Consider the following 25932-nt stretch of genomic DNA (forward strand, 5'->3'; position numbering starts at 1 on the left):
TAAAATAGCCATAATAAACAAATCAACATATAAGTCCTGGTGAGGTTGTGGAGAAATGGAACCCTAGTGCACTGTTGGTGGGAATGCAGACTGGTATGGCCACTGTGAAAAACAGTATGGAATTTCCTCAGAAAACTAAAAATGGAACTCCCTTTTGACCTGGTAATTCCACTGCTGGTAGTATACCCTAAGAATCCTGAAATACAAATTCAAAATAACCTATGCACCCCAATGTTCATAGCAGCACAATTTACAATAGCCAAATTATGGAAGCAACCTAAGTGCACATCAGCAAATGAGTAGATTAAAAAACTGTTGTACATTTACACAATGGAATACTATGCAACAGAAAGGAAGAAGGAGCTCCTATCCTTCATGACTGCATGGATAGATCTGGAGATCATTATACTAAGTGAAATAAGCCAAGTGGTGAAAGACAAATACCATATGATCTCACCTATAAGGGGGACCTAATCAACAAAACAAACAAGCAAGCAAAATACAACCAGAGACATTGAAATAAAGAACAAACTGAAAGTGGGGTGGGGGGTCAGGGGAAAAAGGGGAAGGGTCATCAAGGAACATGTATAAAGGACATATGGACAAAGCCAAAAGGGGGTATGATTAAAGGTGGGATGTGGGGATGGGTGGGGTGAGTGAGAGTGATGAGAGAAAATGGAGACAATAATACCTGAAATAAATAAATAAATAAATAAATAAATAAATAAATAAATAAATAAAAATAATGATAATAAATAAAGTATTGGGCTTGGGCTTGAACTGGATGCCCTGCTTTGGTTTACACACACACACACACACACACACACACACACACACACTCACACTCACATACACTGAGAGAGAAAGGAGGACATTTAAATGTATTCTAAAATATGTGCCATTTATTGAGACTATTCAGTATGGATGAAATCTCCAAAGGAGCAACTTTCCATGCACTCATACTTCCTTTTTTATTTTCATAATTTTTGATGTGTATTACCTGCAGTAACGTTGCGATAGCTCCATACTTTGGATTGACACACAATACTTAGAACAGATTTATTGTCTTTGGGTAAATAATAAATGTTTTAAAACTGCCTCAATATATCATTCTGAGCTACTTCATTCCACCAGGAAAATACAGGTACTTTTTTCTCCTTAAAATAATAAATACAAACTACATTTATTTATTTTTTAAAAGTTTTATTTATTTATCTTTAGAGGGGAAGAGAAGGAGAGAAATATCAGTGTATGGTTGCCTCTCATGAGTCCCCTGCTGGGAACTGGCCTGCAACACAGGCATGCCAAACTACATTTAAATAAATAACATTATAATGATGGCACTTAAAAATTCACAGTAAGGCCAAAGACTTCTTTCTCTTTCAGTTGCAAGGCTACTCAGCCCTCAGGTCATGGAACATGATGGAAAGACAAGTCGTTTTCTTTCATAGGAGCATTGCTCTGCTTTTGGGAGGGCTCCTATTTCTTATTCTCTCACTGTTATTTCCTTAGTGGTGGATTAAGTTCCAAAATTTTAGGGGAATTTCTTATGAAAAAATTACAAAATGACCTTGATTCTTCCAGTGCATAACTGCAGGGTGCTTGCTTCCAAGACCCTTGTAAATTAACCCTCAGTTTCTGCTCTGCCCCAGCAGCTGCTCTTGCATGACTAAGGCACAGGGTCAGACAAACAGCTTCTCAGATGATGACCAGCTGGTGACCACACTTAAAATAGCAAACATGCCAAGAGATCTGTGACATTTGTTTGAAAGCATGTGTGATAAATGAGTGAATTTTTTTCAAATAAAGTAGCAATAATTCTGTCATTTTAAACACAAGGAGACTTGTTTTACTTAGACTGGAATATTATGTCAGGGATGAAGTCCACACAAAGAAACACACAACAAAAAGTAGCAAGAAAAAGAAACAGTTAGGTGCAGCCCATCAGCCAGCAGTTCATCCATGCATCCCTACAGAGTTCATCTGTCTGTCCCATACACCGAAATGGAGGAATAAACTCAACAGGCCGCTGCTCTAACAGGAAAACAGGCAGCTGTCATCACATAACTCCTCCTGCACCTTAATCAAAGTTAATCATTCCATAGTCTGAGAACAAAAAAAAAACATAAATACACAAACTATGTTGCTTCTTTTCTCCAAATAAAATCCACACTAAATGTCCTGTGTGCTTCCAAATATCCAAGTAAAATGGAGTGCTCTGAAATGTCAAAGGCCCAATTATTTTGTAAAGAAAGAAAGTACACCTCAAAATAGTCTAATTCCACATGTGAACAACAAAATACTGTGTTACCTGCCAGTCCCACATATCCTCTGAGTGTGGCTGAGTGGCTCCTGCACTGTTCCCACAAAGAGTGCCCAGTCTGCCTGATTGCACTGGTACCCAGTGCTCTTCTCCCTCAAAAAGACGGAGAGTCATTTCTTTGAGTTAAAGCAGGGGTGTCCAGACTTTTGGCATCTTTGAGCCACACTGGAAGAAGAAGAGTTGCCTTGGGCCACATATTAAATACACAAACACTATAAAAAACACAGATATTTCCTAATGTTTTGAGTAAATTTAGAATTTTATGTTGTGCTGCATTCATAGCCATCTGGGCCTTGCGTTGCACATGCCTGAGCACTGGGCAGGGAAACCCTGCTGGAACCAGGTTTCCTTGTGTGTTTTTAAAGTTCAGGTGTCACTTCTGTTTTTAAGAAGTTTCAAGGCCACCTGGGTTTTGTGTTTTCAGCACTGTTGTGAAGTCCAACTGCAGTGCCCTCTGCCCACATAGAGAATGCACTCTGAGGTCAGCGGTGAGAAACAGTGTCTCCTTTTGGCACCACAGACTTAACAATAAAGTAGGAAAGCTCTCCTGGTCACTAGTTCTGAATGTCCTTCTTCCTCACAGCACCAGCAGCATGTCCACCCATACTCAGGGCAATGATGATGTTCTTTTCATCTTTGGTCTTGACCAGCTTCAGCTCTTACTGCTCCAATTGGTCCCTTTCCGGTGCTTTGTGGGAAGGAAGTCTGACACTGATACCTGTGTCACCAGCATGTGCAGAGGACTCACCCCTGCATTGTTCACCTGGCCAGGCATAGCAAGGATCACCAGGTTGAGGCCCTTTTGCAGTTTGTATTGGTAGTTGGTGCTGACCTAGAGAGAGGTGCCTATTGCACATGATGACTATCTGCACAGGTATCATTTAGGCCCTGCTGGCGGCAGCTAGGGTGGCCTAGTTCATCTCAGTAATATGTTCCACTTTCACTTTTTGGTGATCTCCATTCTTCTGCAGCTCTGCCTTAAGAAGGGCCAGCAAGGCCTCTTGAGTGATTGATTATAGCTTGCCTGGTGACAGCGTTCCTGTTCCCTGGGGCTAGTCCAGCCATGCTGGTATTGGACACTGCTGGGAAGCTGTGGACCATGTGAACCACCTGCATGATGGGTTGCTGGGAAGTTAAGGTAGTCATGGGGGCAGAGACAGTACAGGTGTGAGCCCTGATCATGAAGGGCAGCTGTCCCTGTACTGCAAATAAAACACTGACTAGATGGAGTCTTATGCACTTGACAAACCATGCCTCCTGGATTACAGCCAAGTTGGGCTGTGAGGCACCAGGCTCAGGGCTCCAGCAGAGGCTAGCGTACCTTCCTACCCTCCACATCAATAAAGCAACTCTTAATGGAGACTCTTAAAAGTCTGGACACCAATGGAGCAAACAGACAGGACTCCAGCATGATTAGGAGCAGCTTGGACACTTCCAGACAAGAGTGGTCCCATAGGGGCTCTAAAGTAGGGGACTCCCCTAGTCCATCTTTTTCTAAAACCCTGCTCTATTAATTTGCTCCAGAAGCAGGATCTTTCCTCCAGAATGAGCCTTTACCTGGCTCCTCCTGGGAAAGTGATGTTTTGATGAAATGAGAATTCAGAGAGAGCCTGTAGCGAGTTGAATTCTACCAACCCTTGTCCATAGTCTTGCAGTATGAATACTTTTTAGTGATGTGTGTATAAATTCCATTTAGGGTGAGCTGCTTATCAGGAGCCATCATAATTGCTTCTACTACTAACTGTGTACAGAAATACACTGGGATAGCTTTGAGTCATCCTTTGTGCTGTCTCCACCTAAAGCTTCCTTTTCATTTTCTGGCTGCATATTGTCAGCCATTAAACTGAGGTCAGATGGTATCACACAGCCAATTTTGGACCCTAAAGATCCTACTTCCCAGGGCTGGATGGCCAGGAGTTTGCAGCACTGATTGTTGTAGACCACTCTACCTATTTTTAAAAATTGTATCTCGATCTTTTGTGGCTAAGGGTGAGGGATGACCTCTGGAGTGCCAGCTGCAAGAAACAAAGCTTGTCTCCGGTAGCAAATGCTGCCTCAGTTTCCTCTCCCTGCCCCCAAAGCTTGGTCGGAAGTCAATGACGGGTAAGACTCCTCACAGCAGGGGGCAACCTAAGCCAAACTTGGTCACTTGGGAGGCTTTCATGGAAGGAATTGGGGGGGGCTGCCACAAAGAGCAATGGATTCTCGCCATTGCCCCCGGCTGTGACATAGCCCGAGTTCCCATGTTCTCTGGGAGAAGCACTTCCTGGCTCTAATCCTCTTAAGCCTGAATACCTGTTGGGGAGAGGTGCAGCTCCTTGCCTTGCTAGAGTGCGTCTTGGGGAAAAATCTGACATCACCAAGACTTTCTGATAAACCTATGAAATCTGCTCTGCTAAGAGTGTTTCATTCATATGATAAGCGTCTGAGAGGAAATGATTATGTCTTCCAAAGTTTCTGCAACTCTCTTCCTGACAGACACTGACTCAGACTCTGAAGCCCTCAGATATCTTTGAAATGTTACCTACTGTTTGATCCTTGCCACCCTGTATTCCTGTGTATTACAACCCAATAAAAGGCTATGGAGCAGGAGGCTCAGGGCCTTTTACTCCTTGGAGAAACTGGCTGCTGCTGGGCTCTGTCTTCCCTGAGAAACTGGCCACAACCCACTTCTCCCTAAACAGATCACAGCACGACTCGGCCACATTCACTTTCGTCTGTGGCACACAAGAGGACTTGGGGAGAAGTCACCCCCACAACTGATGGTTCCCCTGGAGGAGAACAGGGGGCTGAAGTCTTGGGATGTGGTGTCTGGAATGTTGATGGTCACGGGTGAGATGTATGTCTGCATCTACTATACCAGGGACTCTGGCTTTTTCTGCTTCTTCTTCCTCTTCTTGCTTGACAGGAAAGTGGATTTTATGTTTGTGGTCGGGCACCTGAAAGTACACAGGTGTGACAACTGCAGCAGTGTACCATGCCTCTGGAACACACTGTCCCTGAACATGCTGCTCTAACGGAGTCAGCACAGAAGTCACCACCCGAATGGCCCAAGGTGGCCCATGCTCATGTTCACAGAGCTCTCAGAGTGGTTGTGGGTGATAGGCACCAAGAGCTTCATCCTCAGGTAGGTGCTCAAACTGTCGGCCCTTAAGGAGTGCCACAACTCCGCCACCACCCAGGGATCCTCTGCCCGTACCTATGCCAGCCTTTGCTGGCAGGAGGCCTGCCAGTGGGTATGCAAAGCTGGGCTCCCTCTGCCCTGGAGCTGCAGCCATGGAACTGAGGCCAAACAAGGCCACCACCTGGCGAGTGATAAGCTAAGGCTGTTCACACTTCATTTTGAAGCTCCTGTGAATCTTGAATGGAAGAGAGGGTGTATGTGCAAGAGCTGAGCTAGAGAAAAAGCTAAAATAAAGATAAAAGACAATAAACATTTTTATTTTCAAATAAACATCCTATCTAAATAACCTCAAAGTACTTATACTTTAGATATTACATAAAAGAAGGGTAAAATTGTTATAATTAATCATTCATTGCCATATGTAAAACATGATTCTATAAATACTCATTTATATAATTTATAGTAAATATCATCCCAATATTAAATTTTGAATGCTCTTCTAGAGAAAAGGAAGAAAAATAAATTATTAAGCAACTGAAACAAAAAGAAAAATGCAAGAGGAGGTTGGGTATGGGAGTATTAATAATAACCAAAAATATGCATATCTCCTAGGTATCTTGGGTATAACAATTTTTTTGTTGTTTTGTTTTTAATTTTTTTATTGATTATGCTGTTACAGTTGTTCTATTCCCCCTTTCATTTCCCTCCACCCTACCCCCCCATCCCCACCATTACCCCCCCTTTAGTTTATGACCATGTGTCTCAAGTCCTTTAGATTCTATATTTCCCATGCTATTCTTGCCCCTCCATCTATTTTCTATCTACTGTCTATGCTACTTATTTTCTGTACCTTCTTCCCCCTTCTCCTCCTCCTATTCCCCTGTTGCTAACTCTCCTTGAGATATTCATTTCTATGTTTCCACTCCTGATCTAGCTGTCCTTTTAGTTTGCTTTTGTTTTAGGTGTGGTTGTTAATAACTGTGAGTATGTTGTCCTTTCACTGTTCATGTTTCTTTAACTTCTTTTTCTTAGGTAAGTCCCTTTAACATCTCATATAATAAGGGCTTGGTGATGATGAACTCCTTGAATTTGATCTTATCTGAGAAGCACTTTATCTGTCCTTCCATTCTAAATGAAAGTTTTGCTGGATAGAGCAATCTTGGTTGTAGGTCTTTGGATTTCATGACTTGGAATACCTCTTTCCAGCCCCTTCTTGCCTGTGAGGTCTCTTTTGAGAAATCCACTGACAGTCTGATGGGGACTGCTTTTTAGGTGACTGTTCCCTTAGCTCTTGCTGCTTCTAGGATTCTCTCCTTCATTTTAATTTTGGCTAATGTAATGATGATGTGCCTTGGTGTGTTCCTTCTTGGGTCCAATTTCTTTAATACTCTCTGAGCTTCCTGAATTTCCTGGAAGTCTATTTCCTTTGCCAGATTGGGGAAATTCTCCTTTATCATTTGTTCAAATAAGTTTTCCACTGGTGGCTGTGCCTTTCCCCCTTCTGGTACCCCTATAATTCAGATGTTGGAGCGTTTAAAAATGTCCTGGAGTTTCCTAAGACTCTCCTCATTTCTTTGAATTCTTGCTTCTTGATTCTTTTTGGTTTGGCCATTATTTGCTTTCTTCTGGTCCACTCCATTGATTTGAGTCCCAGTTTCCTTTTCATTGCTATTGGTGTCCTGTGCAATTCCATTCATTTCAATTAGTTTTGCCTTCATATATTTGTCTAATTTGTGGCTATAATCAACCAGTTCTGTGAGGATCCTGATGACTAGTGTTTTAAACTGTGCTTCTGAGAGTTTTGCTATTTCTTCATCGCTTAGATCTATAGGTTCTGGGGCTTTGAGATCTTGAGCCATTTTTGGTCTTTTCGCACCCTTTCAGTGTGAGAAGTGGCGCCTTGGACTCCCAGGTCACTGGGTTGTGATGCTGTATGTGGGGGCGTGGTCAGAGCAGGTAAATGGCGACCCCCTCTGCTGTTCCTCACAGCTGGGTGAGGAGCCCCTTAGGTGGTTCACCTGGGCTGGGCCACTCAGAGTCACTGGGTTATGATGCTGTATGTGGAGGTGGGGTCAGAGCAGGGAAATGGCGGTGCCCTCCATTGCCACTTGCCGCGGGGACCCCCTGGGCCCCGGTGCAACTGCCCACTCCCTCGCCTGTCCGCCTGTGCACAAATGCGAGACCACAGTCAACACTCAGCACAGCTCCCCCACTGTCTCCCCCACGGTCGCTCGCCTGGTCGCTGGCTCAGTCACTCACTAGGTCCAACCCTGCGCCTGGATTCCACGTGTCTGGATTCCCCGCGCCTGAGTCCCTCTGACCGAGTTTTCCTGTGCAACCCCACTTACCAGCCACTGGTTTCGCCCCTTACTGGTCAGGCTGAAGAATTTATTGTTAACAGACTTCCGAAAAGTTCAATTTTCCGTGTTCTGGCTGTGATTTCTGTTGCTAATATTTAGTTGTCTCTAAACTTGGTTGTGTGCAAAGGCACGGCACATCCACCTATGCCTCCATCTTGGCAGAAGTCCAGGTATAACAATTTTAAATCTCCATATATTTCTGGTAAACAATTTTGGTTTTAAATTTAAAGTCCTTTATTAATTCCAACAGAACTGACAAGTCCCAGTAAGAGTAAATGAGGAAATTATATACTTGCCATGCAAGTCCCCTTTCACTGTGGCTACAGAAAGATGGCAATACTAAAAACAAGTGACTAAAATTTATGTTTGAAGAAATATATTTAACCCTACAATAGTGCTTTTGAATAAGTGGAAAAGGCACAAATTTTGAAATCTTTAAAAATGAAAACTCAGGAAAAAAACACTTCTGTTGACATTGAAAATTAAGAAGTTATCATAGAAGAGTTGACTAGTTAAATCCACCATCTACCATTCTACTTTCAGAGTTTAAACAAAAACAGAAAATAAGCAAATAGCATCATTGACTCTGCACACAATTGAATAATTGTATTATTTAACTCTAAACTTAAAAACAGAAGTTAAATATGTAAGTACCTTCTAAATTCTGAAGAATGTAAGGAACCCAAGAGTCTGGTTTTGTCCCTACAAAAGGAAGAGAGAATGGCAGTCAGGAACTTCAGGAATCACCAGGGGCTGCACTGAAGGCACTGAAAACATTCATGACTTTAGCCTCTTGCCCTTCAGTTTATGGGAGAAATCGTGTCAGAGTAATGCAGAAAGTGCTATTACAATGATAACTGCTGATAATGATAAATAATATAAATGTGTATCCATTGTAACATTTATGACATAATAAGTGCAAGGTACTACGCTAAAGTGATTTATAAGTATTACTTCAGTGAATCCCCTTTGAGACACGTACTATTATAATGATGGATACCCCATTTTGCTGACCAGGAATGGGAGACCTGTGAAGGTTCATGGTACTCACATATTAAAGGGCAGATAGTACATTAAAACCCACTTTGAGGTTTGAGGCCACAACTAACAGCCATGCCAACCAGAGGGACACTTAGTCTTGTGTAAATCTAAAGCAGGGACACTTACCATCAGAGAGATTCAAGAAAGGCTTTATGCTAAGATGATGTTCCAGAAAGTAGGAACGGAGAGAAAGAGTATGGAGGTATAAAATAGTTCCAGAGGTGTCCAATTTCTCTTTTCTCACACGTGAATCATAAAGTGCTGGTGAGCTGAGTGAGGATAGGGACCCTGGTGAGTCCAAGCATAGTGTGGATACCATGACCCTTTAAAAAGATTAACAGGCAGTAAATAACAGATCCAGGCCGTGAAAGACAAATGCCATATGATCTCACCTATAAGTAGAACCTAATCAACAAAACAAACAAGCAAGCAAAATATAACCAGAGGCAATGAAATTAAGAACAAACTGACAGTAACCAGAGGGGAGGTGGGAAGGGATAATGGGGGGAAGGTGAAAAGGGTTTTCAGGAACATATGAAACATATGGACAAAACCAAAGGAAGTTAGGATCAAGGGTGGGAGGTGGGGATGACTGGGGTAAGGGAAGCAGTGGGAATGGTGGAAGGAAAATAGAGACAACTATAGTTGAACAACAATAAAAATAAAATAGAATAAAATAAAATATTAAAAAAGAGAAATCTGTTCAGTAGTTGTGTATGACAGCATGGGGAACAATACGAAGTGAGTGAAACTACCAGGGTGAGATGAGAGTCAAATTGGACCAACAATAGAAGGCTGTGTTATTAACTTTAGTGTTTGTAGCCTAACACATAATAAATGGTAAGGATATGTTAAACTATTGCACTTGCCCCTAAGTAATTGAGCCCTTAATGAATATTCTATTAATCTAAATATTGTGTAATTCTTTCCCCCACTCCCAGTGCACATAGCCTAAATCCAGCGTAGGGATTAGATGATTCTTTCTGTTGGGGACTGCTCTGCCTGGTTTCAGGAATTGTAACTACCTCCCATGGCTAAGGATGAGCAAGTGACCTCTAGAATGCAAGCCACAGGAGACAAAGGCTTGTCTCTGGTAGCCAATGCTGCCTCAGTTTCCTCTCCCTGACCCCAAAGCATGGTCAGAAGTCAGAGATGGGTAAGACTTCTCACAACGAGAGGCAACCTAAGCCAGACTCAGTCACTTGGGAGGCCATCATGGAAGGACTCGGGGGGCTGCATGCAACAAAGAAGGAGTGATGGACCCTCACCCCCTGGCTATTCTGACATAGCTCGATTCCCCATGTCCTCTGGGAGAAGTGCTTCCTGGCTCTAATCCACTTAAGCCTGAATACCTGATAGGGTGGAATACAGCTCCTCGCCTTGTTAGAATCCGGGGAAATCTGGCATAAGAAAGAATTCCTAAAAATCCTGTGAAACCTGCTTTGCTAAGAGTGTCTTCATTCATATGTTAAGGGTCTGAGCAGGAAATGAGTATGTCACCCAAAGTTTCTGCAAAACCCTATTCCTGACAGACTCTGACTCAGACTAAGCTCTCTGATTTCTTTGAAATGTTAGCTACTGTTTTATCCTTGCCACCCTGTATTCCTGTGTATTACAACCCAATAAAAGCTCCTGGAGGAAGGGGCTCCTTGCCTTTTTCTTCTGAGAAACTGGCCACCTCTCCTCTCCAAGCAGATCATGTCTCGGTAGTGTTTTCTTTCATCCGTGGTGGATGGGGGAACTTGAGGGAAAATCCCCCCCCCCACATCTTTCAAATAAGCAAAATATATTACATTCCTCTTCTATTGTATTTCAAGACAAAGGAGAAAAAAATCCACATGCTCAATCCTGCAATCTGTTGTCTCAATGCTATTTTGCCTCCTCTACATGAAATGGACCTCATACATTTAGGTATTTATAGGACCATAAGATGCACTGGACCAAAAGATGCACCTAGGTTTTAGAGGAGGAAAATAGGAAATAAAATTTTGAAGCAAAAAATGCATTAAAGTATTTAATAATCTGTGACCCTGCTCCACTGCTGCTCTCCACCCCACAGCGAGCCAGGTAAACTACATTCAAACTATAAGACATATCCCCCTTTTCCTTCCAAATTCAGGACAAAAAAGTGCATCTTATAGTCCTAAAAATATGGGTATATGCATATAGATGCTGGATGAATGACAACATGAAAGTGAGTTGGAAACTTAAAGAGCTAGATAAATACAAACGGTTACATGAAATTCTGCACATTAAATAATTATATTCACTCTCTCCATTTGATCATTCAAGTTATGGCTTAAAAGATTAGCAGAAAAATAAAAAAAAACTAACATGTTTAATGAGTGTGTCAATGTCATGAAATTCAAAACACAAACATGCTGTAACAATAGAAGTATTTCTTTATTATTGAAATTCTAAACATGCTTAGAAATTAATAGTGTCTCAAGACTCTACTAAACTTAAAATATAAATTGTGAAAAAGGCTATTGTTTATACATATATTTGTTTCCTTTAATTTGACAGCCAAGGTTCCATTAGCAACAAAAGAACATGTATGTGAGTGAAGTCTTTCTAAATACTTTTGTTTTAAAAAATATCAGCTTTGCCTAGAATAACTAAGTATAATTTTTTACCTATGTTTATATGAAAGAATAAAAAGTATTCAACATTATTAATTTTATAAATATAATTCTACGTAAATATATAGATGGAGTTTTCATTAGTAAACTTTTTCAGTAGAAAAGGTAATTACCCCAATTATTTCATTTTTGATGAATGGATATTTTAATGTATATTTTTATTGTTTGTTTGTTTAAAAAATTAATATTCAGGGCCAGGGGAAGATGGCCGCAGAGTACAACAAAGGATTTTGCTTCCCCCCACACACCGGAGAAAAACTGGGCTGATCTGCAGAGGAGCGCAGCAGACTCTGAATGACCAGAAGGTGAGGAGAGACGGCTGCAGGTCAATAAGTTCCCAGGGAATGGTGCAGAGGTCGAAGGCCCTCCGCTGGGCCAGGCCAGGGCCGAGCCTGTGCCAGGGCCCGGGTTGTTCTGCCTCAGTCTCTGGGAACCGAGGGCTGGCTCAAGGACCCTGGGAGAGAGCCAGTCACCAGCTCCCTCCCTACCCAGCCAGGCGCAGTTTGAAAAATGCCAAAAGAGATCTGTTTGCTTGGAGTATCAGGGAGAGGAGTGGGTATGAAGATGCAAAACAGAGAGCTCTGATCACACATGGAGTCTGTGGACTCCTGCTTGGGAGAACTGAGAGTCACCGTTGTGTCCCCAGTTGCACTAGGCCTGGGCAGGGTCTGCTGGGTCTCCTTCGGACTCTGGGAGCTGGGTGCCGAGGGCTGGCTGCAAGGCCCCTGAGAGAGAGCCAGTCACAAGCTCCCTCCCTCCCCAGCAGGACACAGTTTGAAAAACGCCAGGAGAGATCTGTATGCTTGGATTGTGGGAGAGAGGAGTGGGTATAAAGAAGCAAATCAGAGAGCATTGATCACACGTGGAGTCTGTGGTCGCCGGCGTGGGAGAATCGAGATTCGCCTTTGCAATCCCACATACCACTGGGAAGGGTTCACGCAGAGGCCAGCGGGACCAGAGAAGCCTGGCTGGGAATGCACCCCAGGCCAGCACTGTGAATCCTGGGGAAAGTCTGCTCTCAGTGGGGTACTGAGGAGAGGATTTGGGGAGAGCAATAGTGAGACCAGCTGAGTTCACCTAGAAGGGAGAAAGGCAGACCTACTCGACACTCAGACTGCTGCAGCTAGTGTGACCAGAAGAAAAGGCTTGACCACCTGGAAGCCAACAAGAGGGTTTTTTTGTGTGTTTTTGTTTTCAATAATCTTTTATTTTTTAACTTTATTTTTGTTTTAGCTTTCAATACTTTTACCCTCTCTCTTCTTCTTTCTTGTTTTATTCCTTCTTCCTTTCCAAATCTACCACTTTCTCATCCCTTCTGCTGCCTTTTTTTCTTTCTTTTCACTCCCCTCCCCCCCGCAAATGAGACAAAAGACTTGGAACGGCGAAAAGACCAGAGTTGGACTCAAAGAGGGGGCATCCAACAGTAGAGACAGAGAGACAAAATTCACTTTGCTATAACAGAAAAACTACAAGTTACTAAGTTACTGCATATTTGTATTTTTCATTATTTTGTCATTATTCTTACATCTTTTATTTTAATAGTATCTCTGTATTCCTCCTCTTTCTGTATAGTCTTCTTTACCTTGGCTGGATATATTGTATCACTTGACAGGTTTCCCCTGTCTCCTCAACCATAGTGTATTGCTAATTTATTGTCCTTTACTTCCCCATGCCCAGTTAGCAAACTATTGAAAGTCCAATACTCCCTAATCTTGGTATATCATAGATTCTGTCATATGATTGTTGCTCTAATATTATTGTAAATAACAGTTGTTGCATGCTGTTGTAAATAGTACACAACACCCCCCCCAGATCTTAGCCCACTACATTGTTGCCTGAAGTATAATATTGCAGTGGTTGACTCTGTTCCCTCTCACACTACACCTATTTAACATCCCTTATTCTCACCTTACCTCAGAATCTGACCTCCCTCAACCACACTCCTTTCTGGATCCAAATTATAAGCCTTCCCTCCCCAACAAGAGCCTTATCTTTCTTCCACCCATTCTGAAAAGTGGCTAGGTGGGTTGAAGATTACAGTTGTTGCTGTACATAGTCAGGGGAGTGCCTATATCTTCTATACTGGCTGCTAGAGTGAATATCATAGAATATTCTTCTGTTGTCATAAACCAGTTTGCCTTCCCCTCCAACTTATCACACACACACAAAAAGAATAGGTGGAAGCAGTGAACACCAGGATACCCAAAGGAAGAGGAAATCCAACAACAAAGGAACCACCAACAGATAACAACAGAGGAAGGTGAAGGAGGGAGTAGAAACCACACAAACCTCAACCCAAGACCTACCTGGAAATACAACTAAACAGTGGAGAAACTACCCATGGCAAACAACTGAACAAGAGCAAAACAGAATCCTCAAAACCCTGTACATGCAGAAGAACTAGCTTCAATGCAACCCTCCCTCACCAGCACAACAAATTAAAATGGGTATGGGACAGAGGGACCATCAGTTAACCAGATGGTGGGAAGAACCCACAAAGAAAAAGACCCAGAAAGAACAAAAACACAAAGACAAACTCAGAGCCAATCTAAAGGACAGCCCAAGACCAGCGATTTAGGGAGATCAAGGAGACTACACCACTGAATCTCGCAGGTATTATACCACAGAAGTGCACAGCATAAATCCAGGAAGCCAGAACAAATCAATTTAAGAAGCTGAAGCTAACAAGAAGAGTCTCACAAACAATGGGAAGACAAAAAAAACAACCCCCCAATGAAAGGAAAGGAAGAAGCCTCAGAAAGAATGCTAGATGAAATAGAGGCAAGTCAGCTATCAGCTATTGAATTCAAAGCACTGGTTATCATGAAGTTCAAAGAGCTCACAATGAGCTACCAGAAACTACAGGGGAGCTACAATGAACTCACTGCAAACTATATCAACACGAAAAAGGAAATAGAAACTATCAGCAAGGGACAAGAGGAAATGAAGAATACAATTTCGGAGCTGAAGAACACAGTAGAAGGTATCAAAAACAGGATAGATGAAGGAGAAGATCAGATCAGCAAGTTGGAGGACAAAGGAGAAACAAATGCCCAGAAAAAGCAAGAAAAGGAAAAGAGGCTCAGAAACAATGAAGAGGGATTAAGAGAAATACAAAATAATATGAAACATAATAATATCTAAATAATAGGGATACCAGAAGGAGAAGAAGAGCAAAGGATAGAAAATCTATTTGAAAAAGTAGTGATGGAAAACTTCCCTAATTTGATGAGAGAAAAAGTCACACAAATCCAGGAAACATAGAGAGTCCCAATCAAGAGGAACCCAAAGAGGCCCATTTCAAGACAAATCATCATTAAAATGGCAAAATTCCAAGACAAAGAGAGAATCTTAAAGGCAGCAAGGGAGAAAAAGGAAGTAACATACAAGGGAGCCCCAATAAGGTTACCTACTGACTTCTCCATGGAAACACTCCAAGCAAAAGGTGAATGGCAAGAAATATTCCAAGTAATGAGAACCAGAGGCCTTCACCCAAGGTTACGTTATCCAGCAAGGTTCTCAATCAAGACAGAAGGCCAAATAAAGAGCTTCCAAGACAAAAAAAAGTCTAGAAGAATACACCTCCACCAAACCAGCCCTACAAGAAATACTAAAAGGACTGCTTTAAGGAAAGGAAGAAAGAGAGAGACAATGGGAAGCATAGGTACAAAAATGACAATGAATAAATACCTATCAATAATATCCTTAAAGGTAAATGGAAGAAATGCTCCAATCAAAAGTCATAGAATAGCTGAATGGATAAGAAAGCAAGACCCACACATTTGCTGCCTACAAGAGACCCACCTCAGGAAAAAAGACTTACACAGACTAAAAGTGAGGGGCTAGAAACAAATTTTCCAAGCAAACGGCCAGGAAAAAAAGCTGAGGTAGCAATACTCATATCAAACAAAATAGACTTCAAAAAAGGACCATAAAAAGAGACCCGGAAGGTCACTTTATGATACTCAAGGGAAGAATTCACCAAGAGGACATAAACATTGTAACTATATATGCACCCAACATAGGAACACCAAAATACATAAAGAAAATCTTAGAAGACTTCAAGAAAGACATTGACAGCAACACAATTATACTTGGGGATTTTTATACCCCACTGTCAAAAGTGGACAGATATTCCAAACAAAAAATCAACAAAGATATTGTGACATTGAACAACATCCTAGATGAAATGGACTTAACTGGCATATATAGAACCCTTCATCCCAAAGAAGCTAAATACACATTCTTTTCAAATGCACATGGAACATTCTCAAAGATAGACCACAGGATAGAACACAAAACAAGCCTCAAGAAATTTTAAAAAATTGAAATCATACCAAGCATTTTCTCTGACCACAAGAGACTGAAACTGGAAACAAACCCCAAGAGAATAGACCCCAAAAATTCAAAATCATGGAGATTGAGTAGCATGCTATTAAACAATGAATGGTTCAAGAATGAAATCAGGGAAGAAATCAAAAATTTTTGGAAATAAATGAAAACAATCTCACAACCCAAATCTTATGGGACACAGTAAAGGCAGTCCTGAGAGGGAAGTTCATAGCAATATAGGGCTACCTAAGAAAAACAGAAACATTTCAAACAAACAACCTAACCCTATGCCTACAAGAACTTGAGGAACAACAACAAAGACAGCCCAGAGCAAGTGGAAGGAAGGACATAACCAAGATCAGAGCAGAATTATATGACATAGAGACTAAAAGTACAATTCTAATAATTAATAAATTTAGAAGCTGGTTTTTGAAAAGATAAACAAAATGGACAGGCCTTTAAGTAGGCTCATCAAGAAAAGAAGAGAGAGAACCCAAATAAACACAATCAAAAATGAAAGAGGAGAGATTACAACTGACCCCACAGAAATACAAAGGATTGTAAGAAATTATTATGAAGAACTGTATGCCAAGAAATTTGAAAACTTAGGTGAAATGGACAAATTTCTAGAAAAATATAATCTTCCAAAACTCAACAAAGAAGAAGCAGAAAGCCTGAATAGACCAATAACAGCAAATGAAATTGAAGCAGTAATCAAAAATCTCCCAGAGCACAAAAGCCCTGGACCAGATGGTTTCACAGGAGAATTCTACAAAGCATTTAAAGAAGAGCTAACTCCTATTCTTCACAGACTATTCCAAAAAATACAGAAGGATGGAAAACTCCAAAATTCTTTTTATGAAGCCAGCATCATCTTAATTTCAAAACCAGATAGAGACACAACAAAGAGAGAAAACTTCAGGCCAATATTGCTGATGAACATAGATGCTAAAATGCTCAACAAAATATTGGCAAATCGCATCCAACAATACATTAAAAAGATCATTCACCAAGACCAAGTGGGATTCATCCCAGGGATGCAAGGATGGTTCAATATTTGCAAATCAGTAAATGTAATACATCATATAAAAAAAAGCAAAGACAAAAACCACATGATCATATCAATAGAAGCGGAAAAGGGTTTTGATAAGGTACAACACCATTTATGATAAAAATACTCAGCAAAGTGGGAATAGAGGGAGCATTCCTCAATATAATAAAGGCCATATATGAGAGACCTACAGCCAATATCATACTCAATGGGCAAAAACTAAAATCTTTTCCATTAAGATCAGGGACAAGACAAGGATATCCACTTTCACCACTTCTATTCAATATAGTACTGAAAGTTTTAGCCACAGCTATCAGACAAGAAAACAAAATAAAAGGCATCCAAATTGGAAAGCAGGAAACAAAATTGTCATTGTTTGCAGATGACATGATAGTGTACATGGAAAATCCTATAGACTCTACCCCAAAACTGCCCAACCTAAGAAGTGAATTTGGCAAAACAGCAGGATACAAAGTCAATATCCAGAAATCAAAGGCATTTTTGTATACAAACAATGAATCAGCAGAAGCAGAAATCAAGGAAAAAATCCCATTCGATATAGCAAAAAGAAAAATAAAATATCCGGGAATAAACCTAACCAAGGAGGTGAAAGACCTGTATTCAGAAAACTACACAACACTGAAGAAAGGTATCAAGGAAGACACAAACAGATGGAAACATATACCGTGTTCATGGGTTGGAAGAATTAACATCATCAAAATGTCCATAGTACCCAAAGCAATTCACAAATTCAATGCAATACCTATTAAAGTACCAATGGTGTATTTCACAGACATAGAACAAACACTTCAAAATTTTATATGGAACCATAAACGAGCCCGAATAGCAGCTGCAATTTTGAGAGAGAAGAACAAAGTAGGAGGAATCACAATACCTGATATCAAACTGTATTACAAGGCCACTGTAATCAAAACAGCATGGTACTGGCACATAGACCAATGGAACAGAACAGAGAGCCCAGGAATCAACCCAACTCTCTACAGCCAATTAATATTCAACAAAGGCGGCAGCAACATAAATTGGACTAATAATAGCCTCTTCAACAAACGGTGTTGGTAGAACTGGACAGCTGCATGCAAAAAAATGAAAGTCAAGCACCAACTTATACCATACACCGAAATAAATTCAAGGTGAATAAAAGACTTAAATATAAGCTGTGACACCATTAAAGTCCTAGAGGAGAACATTGTCAAGAAAATCTCAGATATTTCATGCAGCAACTTTTTTACTGATGTGTCCCCCAGAGCAAGGGACATAAAGGAAAGAATAAATAAATGGGATTTCATCAAAATTAAAAGCTTTTGCATGGCTAAAGAAAACAGTATTAAAATAAAAAGAGATCCAACTGTATGGAAAAACATAATTGCCAATGATACCTCAGACAAAGGTTTAATCTCCAAAATATACAAAGAACTTGTGTGATTCCACTCTAAGAAGACAAGTAACCCAATTAAAAAGTGGGCAAAGGACTTGAACAGACATTTCTCCAAGGAGGACATACAGAAGATCCAGGGATACATGAAAAGATGCTCAATATCACTAGCTATCAGGGAGATGCAAATTAAAACCACAGTGAGATACCACTTTACACCGGTCAGAATGGCCATCATAAACAAAGCAACAAACAAGTGTTGGAGAGGTTGTGGAGAAGAGTGGACCCTAATTCATTTTTGGTGGGATTGCAGACTGGTACAACCACTGTGGAAAACAGTATCAAATTTCCTCAAAAAACTAAAAATGGACCTGCCTTTTGACCCAGGAATTCCACTGCCTGGATTATATTCTAAGAACTCTAAAAGACCAATCCAAAACAACCTATGCCCTCCAATGTTCATAGCAGCACAATTTACAATAGCCAAGAGCTGGAAGCAACCTAGGTGCCCGTCAGTAAATGAATGGATCCAAAAATTGTGGTACATATACACAATGGAATTCTATGCAGCAGAAAGAAAGAAGGAGCTCCTACCCTTTGCAACAGTATGGATGGAACTGGAAAGTATTATGCTGAGTGAAATAAGCCAGGTGTTGAAAGATAAATACCATATGATCTCACCTTTGATAGGGAGCTAAACACCAAAACAAACAAGCAAGCAAAATAAAAACATAGACACTGAAATAGAGAACAGGGGGACAGGGACCAGAGGGGAGAGAATTTCGGGGGATAAAGGGGAAGGATTTACAGGAACTAGTATAAAGGACACATGGACAACAACCGAGGAGGGTGGAAATGGGAGGGAGATGGGGAGCACTGGGTGGTGGGCTGGGATGGAGTAAAAAACAGAAAACTGTGCTTGAAGAATAATTAAATAAATTTAAAAATTAATACTCATATTTCTTATATATAACTCTTTTACTAGGATTCTTTAATATTTTATGTCCCTGCATAATAACTATGCCAACAAAATATCTGTTTTCACATGGTTAGCATTATAGCTCATAATAATAGATATTTTGCTTTTGTGATGAAACTTCAGACACACTACCAAGGGCAATGCTTTTTTAGAGACAAATGCTTAATACAGGTGGAATGCCTGGGGCAAAATATTCTGAGGGTTGGACTTTTGATTTCCTGCCCTTCCCTTTTCAGAAAGGTGTTGGATATCATTTTCTTAGATAAATGCATGCCAAATTTAACACAATACCTATGTAAGTATCTAAAAGATGCCAAATAGTAACTCAAAAGGTAATTTATTTAAAGTTATGTTAGATGAGTAATAATATAAAAAGCACAGTAAAACCAACTAACTTAGCAAATCATACTAATTTAAAAGACTGAAATATCTTGAAAATTTATTCAAAGGTTCTTTTGTTGTTTAAAAACTTCATCAGCAAGGGTAAGGGAAAACTTCCATTTATTTTACCCCTAGTAAGTGCCAGAAACTGCTCAAGGTGCTTTATCCCATTTGAGAGCACTTACATTACAACTATGAGGAGACTATGTCTCACTTCATTCCAGCTGGGAGCAGATATGTTGCAACAGTTTACAGTTGAAAACTGTAACATGAAACTGTTACAGTTACGTGAAAACTTAAGGTCATAATCACCATAAACACTTTTATAGTGTTTAAGACAACTTACACTTACTGGTTTAAATCACAACTCATTCTTTTGCTGTATTTAGCTGTGTTTCTCCCCATAGTTTTGGCAAAATGATGCAAAACTAAGTAATATCATCAATCTCAATACATGTTTAGTCACTTCAACCTAATTTTATTATGTACATGTTCTGACTATTTCACATTTGGCTAGTAAGAAATGATTACTTAAACAGTTTGAAAACAAGAGCAGTGAATTACAATGTACAGTTTGCACGGCTTCAAACCACAGAGGATATATAAATACAGAGCAATTTCATCCACCAATTAACTGAGCCAGATTACATAACCTGTTTATGAAGTCAGAAGTGTCTTAGCTTTATCCACTTAAGTTTAAGAGTGAAAGAGTATAAGAATATTCTTTTAGTATGATAAAAAAAAGTTTCTCTGTAAGTTTTCAGCATACTGGAGAAAAGAACTTTACCAGAACTGAAAATAGTGAATCCGAAACCGGAGTTCATTGAACTTAGTTTTCAACTGTGCCAATCATAGGATACGTGGGTTGAGAGTCATTTCATTACTCTGCATTTCTCTTCATTTAATTGTAAAAGTGAACAATGACACTTCACAGGTATGATGGGAAACAAATTTTATTTACATTTTTACCAGATTTTGATTCTTTTTACTGCACATATTTTGCATAAGTTGTTCCTCAAGTAAGGGGGTAGGAAAACACTAATGGTAGCCACATCATTAAATAGAGCTGATCTCAAGTAATGGACGTCATTAAATTGAAGAGTGACTTTCTCTGAGTCTCATGTGGTGCTAGAAATCCTCTTCTCTGCTTCTCAAATTCAGTGTGTTACTGTCAGTGTTCCACTTTATTCCTGTTGTCTATAATATAAATTTCTGCCTTTCAATCACATAGATCATAAAGTTTAGAGAGACATCTTAGAATGCTTCTTAGAATTAATGCTCAGGAGAGCACTTACCCTATTTTATAAATTTTAATAATACATTTTATTTAATTTAACATATTAAAATATTTCAACATGTACCTTTATATTATTTTTACATGCACCTTTTTGTTTTAATTTATTGTTGTTCAATTATAGTTGTCCTGCCTTTTTCTTTTTTTTATCTTTATAAAAATTTTTTATTTAGTTATTTTTCAAGTACAGTTTTCTATTTCTTTCATCCCGACCCACCCTGCCCCATGCTCCCCACCTCCCTCCCATTTCCACCCCTCTTAGTTCTTGTCCCTGTGTCCTTCATACTTGTTCCTCCAAATCCCTCCCATTTTTTCCCCTTAAACCTTTTTCAACCTTGCTCATCCCAACCCGGTCCCCCCTACTCCCACACTCAATGATCCCCATTGTCCATGTTCATGAGTCCTCTATTCATGTTCTTTGGCTTCACCTTTCCCCTTCCTTCCTCCATTATCCTTCTTTCCCCTCCCCTCTGGTCTCCACAAGTTTGTTCTTTATTTCCAAGTTTCTGGCTCTATTTTTCTCATTTATTTGTTTTGTTTATTAGGTACTGACTATAAGTGAGATCATATAGTATTTGTCTTTTACCGCCTGGCTTATTTCACTTAGCATAATAGTCCCCAGTTCTATCTATGCTGTTGTGAGGGTAGGAATTCCTTATTTCTTTTTGCTGCATAGTATTCCATTGAGTAATGTACCACAGCTTTTTGATCCACTCATTTACTGATAGGCACTTAGGCTGTTTCCAGCACTTGGCTATTGTAAATAATGACGCTATGAACATTGGGGTGCATAGGTTCTTTTGAATTGATGCCTCAGGATTCATAGGGTATAGTCCCAACACTGGGATTGCTGGATCAGAAGGCAGTTTCATCTTTAGATTTTTTAGGAAATTCCATACTGTTTTCCACAGGGGCTACACCAGTGTCTATACTCCCACCAACAGTGTAGTAGAGTTTCCTTTCTCGACAACCTTGCCCACACTTCTTGTTTGTTGACAACAAGTTTTGCCTAAGCAAAAACTTGCTTTTAAGTTTTTGCCTAGGGTTTCTGCAATCACTAAAATGGCAATAAAATACTGCCATGTGCAACTTCAGGTCAAGATGGAGGCATATCTACTTGTGAAAACACAGAGAATTACAACTATATCTCAACAAAAAATAACAACCAGAACTGTCAGAAAATCAAGCTGTATGGAAATCCAACAACCAAGGATTTAAAGAAGCCACATTCATCCAGATGGGTAGGAGGGGTGGAGTTGCAGAGATGGGCAGCAAGGTGCAGAGACAGATGGGGCTTGGAGAGGTGTCAGCAGTGGAATGGGTGGTCACACACTCATGTGTGGTGGATAAAAATCAGGAGGGATACCATAAGAGCGAGTGATCCAAGCCCTAGGCCAGACCACACAGCCCAGGGTTCCAGCTTCAGGAAGATAGATCCCTATAACTTCTGACTGTAAAAACCAGTTAGAGTTGGGGCAGCAGAAGAAACTCCTGAATTTTCAGGATAGTAAGTTTAAAGGGCCCGCACATACTTAGAACATATGCAAACCAACCCACTCTGGAGTTACCACCAGAGCAACAGCTGGAAGCGCACCAGTCACATATAGGAAGTAGGTGAAATAACTGAAAATGGAGAGAGAGCTGGGCAAACCTCCAGAATCCAGGCAGCAGTATTGTCACCTCTCTGAGCCCACTCCCCACACAGAGCCATAAGCGGTGAAGGGGATTGTCCTGCTCTGTTGATTACCTAAGGCTCTACCCCACATGATTTACAGTTGCCTTTCCTAAGACAAGGAGTCAAAGAAGCTCTACAGAATACACAGGGAAAAAACAACCAGAGAGGTTGCTGAATTGAGGAGACAAAGAAATATGTCCCAAATAAAAGAACAGAAAAAGAGTTAAATGAAACAAAGATAACTAACCTATCAAATGCAGAGTTCAAGACACTGGTGCTCAGGATGCTCAAAGAACTCACTGAGTACAGCAAAAACATAAGGGAAGAAATGAAGTTTAAACTAAGTGAAATAAAGAAAAATCTACAGGGAACCAACAGTAAAGTGAATGAAGCTGAGAAATCAACAATTAGGAACACAAGGAGGGGGAAAAAAGCATTCACTCAGAATAGCAGAAATAAAAAAGAATTTTAAAAAATGAGGATAGGCTTAAGAACCTCTGAGACAACTTCAAATATATCAACATCTGAATCATAAGGGAGCCAGAAGGAGAAGAGGAAGAGCAAGAAATTGAAAACTTATTTGAAAAAATAATGAAAGAAAATTTCCATAATTTGGTGAATGAAATAGACATACAAGTCAAGGAAGCACAAGGAGTCCCAAATAAATTGGACCCAAAGAGGACCACACCAAGGCACATCATAATTAAAATGCCAAAGGCTAAAGATAAAAATAGAATCAAAAAAGCAGCAAGAGAAAAGCAGAGAGTTACCTTCAGATGAGTTCCCATAAGACTGTCAGCTGATGTCCAAAATAAAACTTTGCAGGCTAGAAGAGACTGTCAAAAAGTATTCAAAGTGGTAAAAAAAACAAGGGTTTACAACTGAGATTACTCTATCCAGAAAAGCTGTCATTTAGAATGGAAGGACAGATAAAGTGCTTCCCAGACAAGGTAAAGCTAAAGGAGTTCATCATCACCAGTCACCATTACACGAATGTTAAAGGGATTTATTTAACAAAAAGAAGATCACAACTATGGACATTAAAAGGGCAAAAAATTCATAAGCACTGAATCTAAAAAGAAAACAAACTAAGCAAACCAGCAGAACAGGAACAGAATCATAGATATGAAGATCATTTGAGTGTTAAGAGCTAGGAAGGAGAAGGGGGAGAATGGGGTGGGGAGTGTAGGGATTAAGAAGTATATTTGGTAGGTACAAAATATACATGGGGATGTAAAGAATAGTATAGGAAATGGGGAAACCAAAGAGCTTATGTGCACAGCCCAGGAACATGAACTAAGGGGGGGTGCATATTACTGGAGAGAAGGGGGTACTAGGACAAAAGGGGTAAAAGGGGAAAAATTGGGAAAACTGTAATAGCTAATCAATAAAAATATTTTAAAAATAAATAAAAATAAAAAGAAAAAGAGAAGAAAGGATGAAAGGAGAGAGAGAGAAAAGAAAAGAGAAAAGGAAAAGGACGGAAAGGAAAGGAAAGGAGAGGAGAGGAGAGGGGAGGGGAGGGGAGGGGAGGGGAGGAAAACTGCCAGGTGCAATAATTATGGAATGATTCTGTACAAAAGTGAAGGAAGAAGGATGGTTTCCAGAATGAGACAAAGCCAGGGAAAAAGAACTGCAGCAGTCGGTACTCAGAGTGACAGCTTCAACAAAGGGACTGTCCCTCTACTTCCCATTAACTGGAATCATCAAAGGTAATGTGGGGAGCACCAGTGACCTTCCCCGGTAAACACTATAGATGTCAAATATATTCTTAAATTAAAAAATGAAAGTAACCCAGAGCTTTAGGTGTCTTCAGATAAATTCCCAGTAGTCATATGGTAGTTCTATTTTTAATTTTTTGACAAACTTTCATACTGTTTTCAAAATGCACCAGGGTTCCTTTTCATCCACAGCCTTGTCAACATTTGTTGTTTGTTGGTTCATTGATGATAGTCATTCTGACAGGTGTGAGGTGATATTTTATTGTGGCTTTACAATAATTTGCACTTCCCTGATGATGAATGATGTTTATTTGCCATCTGTATGTCCTGTTGAGAGAAATGTCTATTCTGTTTCTCTGCCCATTTTTAATTGAATTATTTGTTTCTTTTGGTGTTCAATTGTAAGAGTTCTGTTATTATATTTTGAATGTTAACCCATTATCAGATGTGTCATTGGAAAATATTTTCTACCATTCAGTAGTTTGTTTTTTCATTTTGTTGGTTTCTTTTGCTGTGCAAAAACTTCTTAGTTTGCTGTAGTTTCATTTGTTTATTTTTTCTTTTGTTTCCCCAGCCTGAGAAAATACATCAGAAAAAAATATTGCTAACAGAAATGCCAGAGATTTTACTGCCTACATTTTCTTCTAGGATTTTTATTGTTTTGAATTTTACCACTTTTTGTCTTTTAGCTTACTGCATTCCATCAGTCACAGGGGAGGGGTAATTGCATACTCACATATTTTAAAAGACCTTAATATATAAGATCTTTATTTTTTCTTCACATTTTTGTTTGTTTTTGGAAAAGACAAAAAATCAAAATGGAGGAAAAATCTAATAAGAAGACAAATTAGAAAACAGCCACAAATATTTTGTGTCAACTTCTGTTAGATCAACCAAACACCAAAAATGCCAAGAAAGAAATTAAAACTTGGAACTGCTTTTTTACAAATGATATTGTAGATATAATTTTATTATATACAAATAAATACATTGATTCTATCTCAAGTTGGTTTTCACAAGAAAGAGATGCTAAACGGATAGATAAAACCAAATCGGAAGCATTTGGGGGCCTCTTATATCTAGCTGGTTCACATCACAGCAATTACCTAAATTTGCAGGACTTATGGGCTACAGAAGGTAGTGAGATTGAACAGTTTAGACTACAATATCTTTATGGAGATTTAGACTTATTCATAATTGTATCAAGTTTGATGACAAACTTACCTGCTTAGAGTGCCTGAAAGTGGACAAATTAGCAGCTGTGGGAGACGTTTTCTCAGCATTTGTAGAAAATTGTGAATTATGTTACTCTGTAAGAACATAACAATAGATGAAATGTTACCTGGATTTAGAGACAAATGTGGGTTTAGACAATATATTCAATCCACGCTCAGTAAAAATGTAAAAAATTTTTTGCTATGATTGATTCAAAAGGATTTTACATAGGAAATCTTGAAATATATGCCAGTAAGCAGCTCAAAGGTCCTTACTTGACCAGCAGATGTAATCAAGAGACTTGCAGAATACATTTACTCATTGGGATGTAATATTACAGCAGATAACTGGTTCACTGATACAAATCTTATCTCCAACTTAAAAAACAAGTGACTATCATA

The 25932-nt window shown here is 39.7% G+C and overlaps 1 pseudogene; it reads right to left on the bottom strand.

Annotated features, from left to right (window-relative positions):
* Window positions 1-2877: 2877 nt before the first annotated feature.
* LOC119063938 (forkhead box protein K2-like) lies at window positions 2878-5601 on the bottom strand (annotated as a pseudogene).
* Window positions 5602-25932: the final 20331 nt, after the last annotated feature.

This window comes from Artibeus jamaicensis, unplaced genomic scaffold (genome assembly GCF_021234435.1).
Source record: "Artibeus jamaicensis isolate MK-2021 breed Jamaican fruit bat unplaced genomic scaffold, CSHL_Jam_final contig_311, whole genome shotgun sequence".
Lineage (NCBI taxonomy): Eukaryota > Metazoa > Chordata > Mammalia > Chiroptera > Phyllostomidae > Artibeus > Artibeus jamaicensis.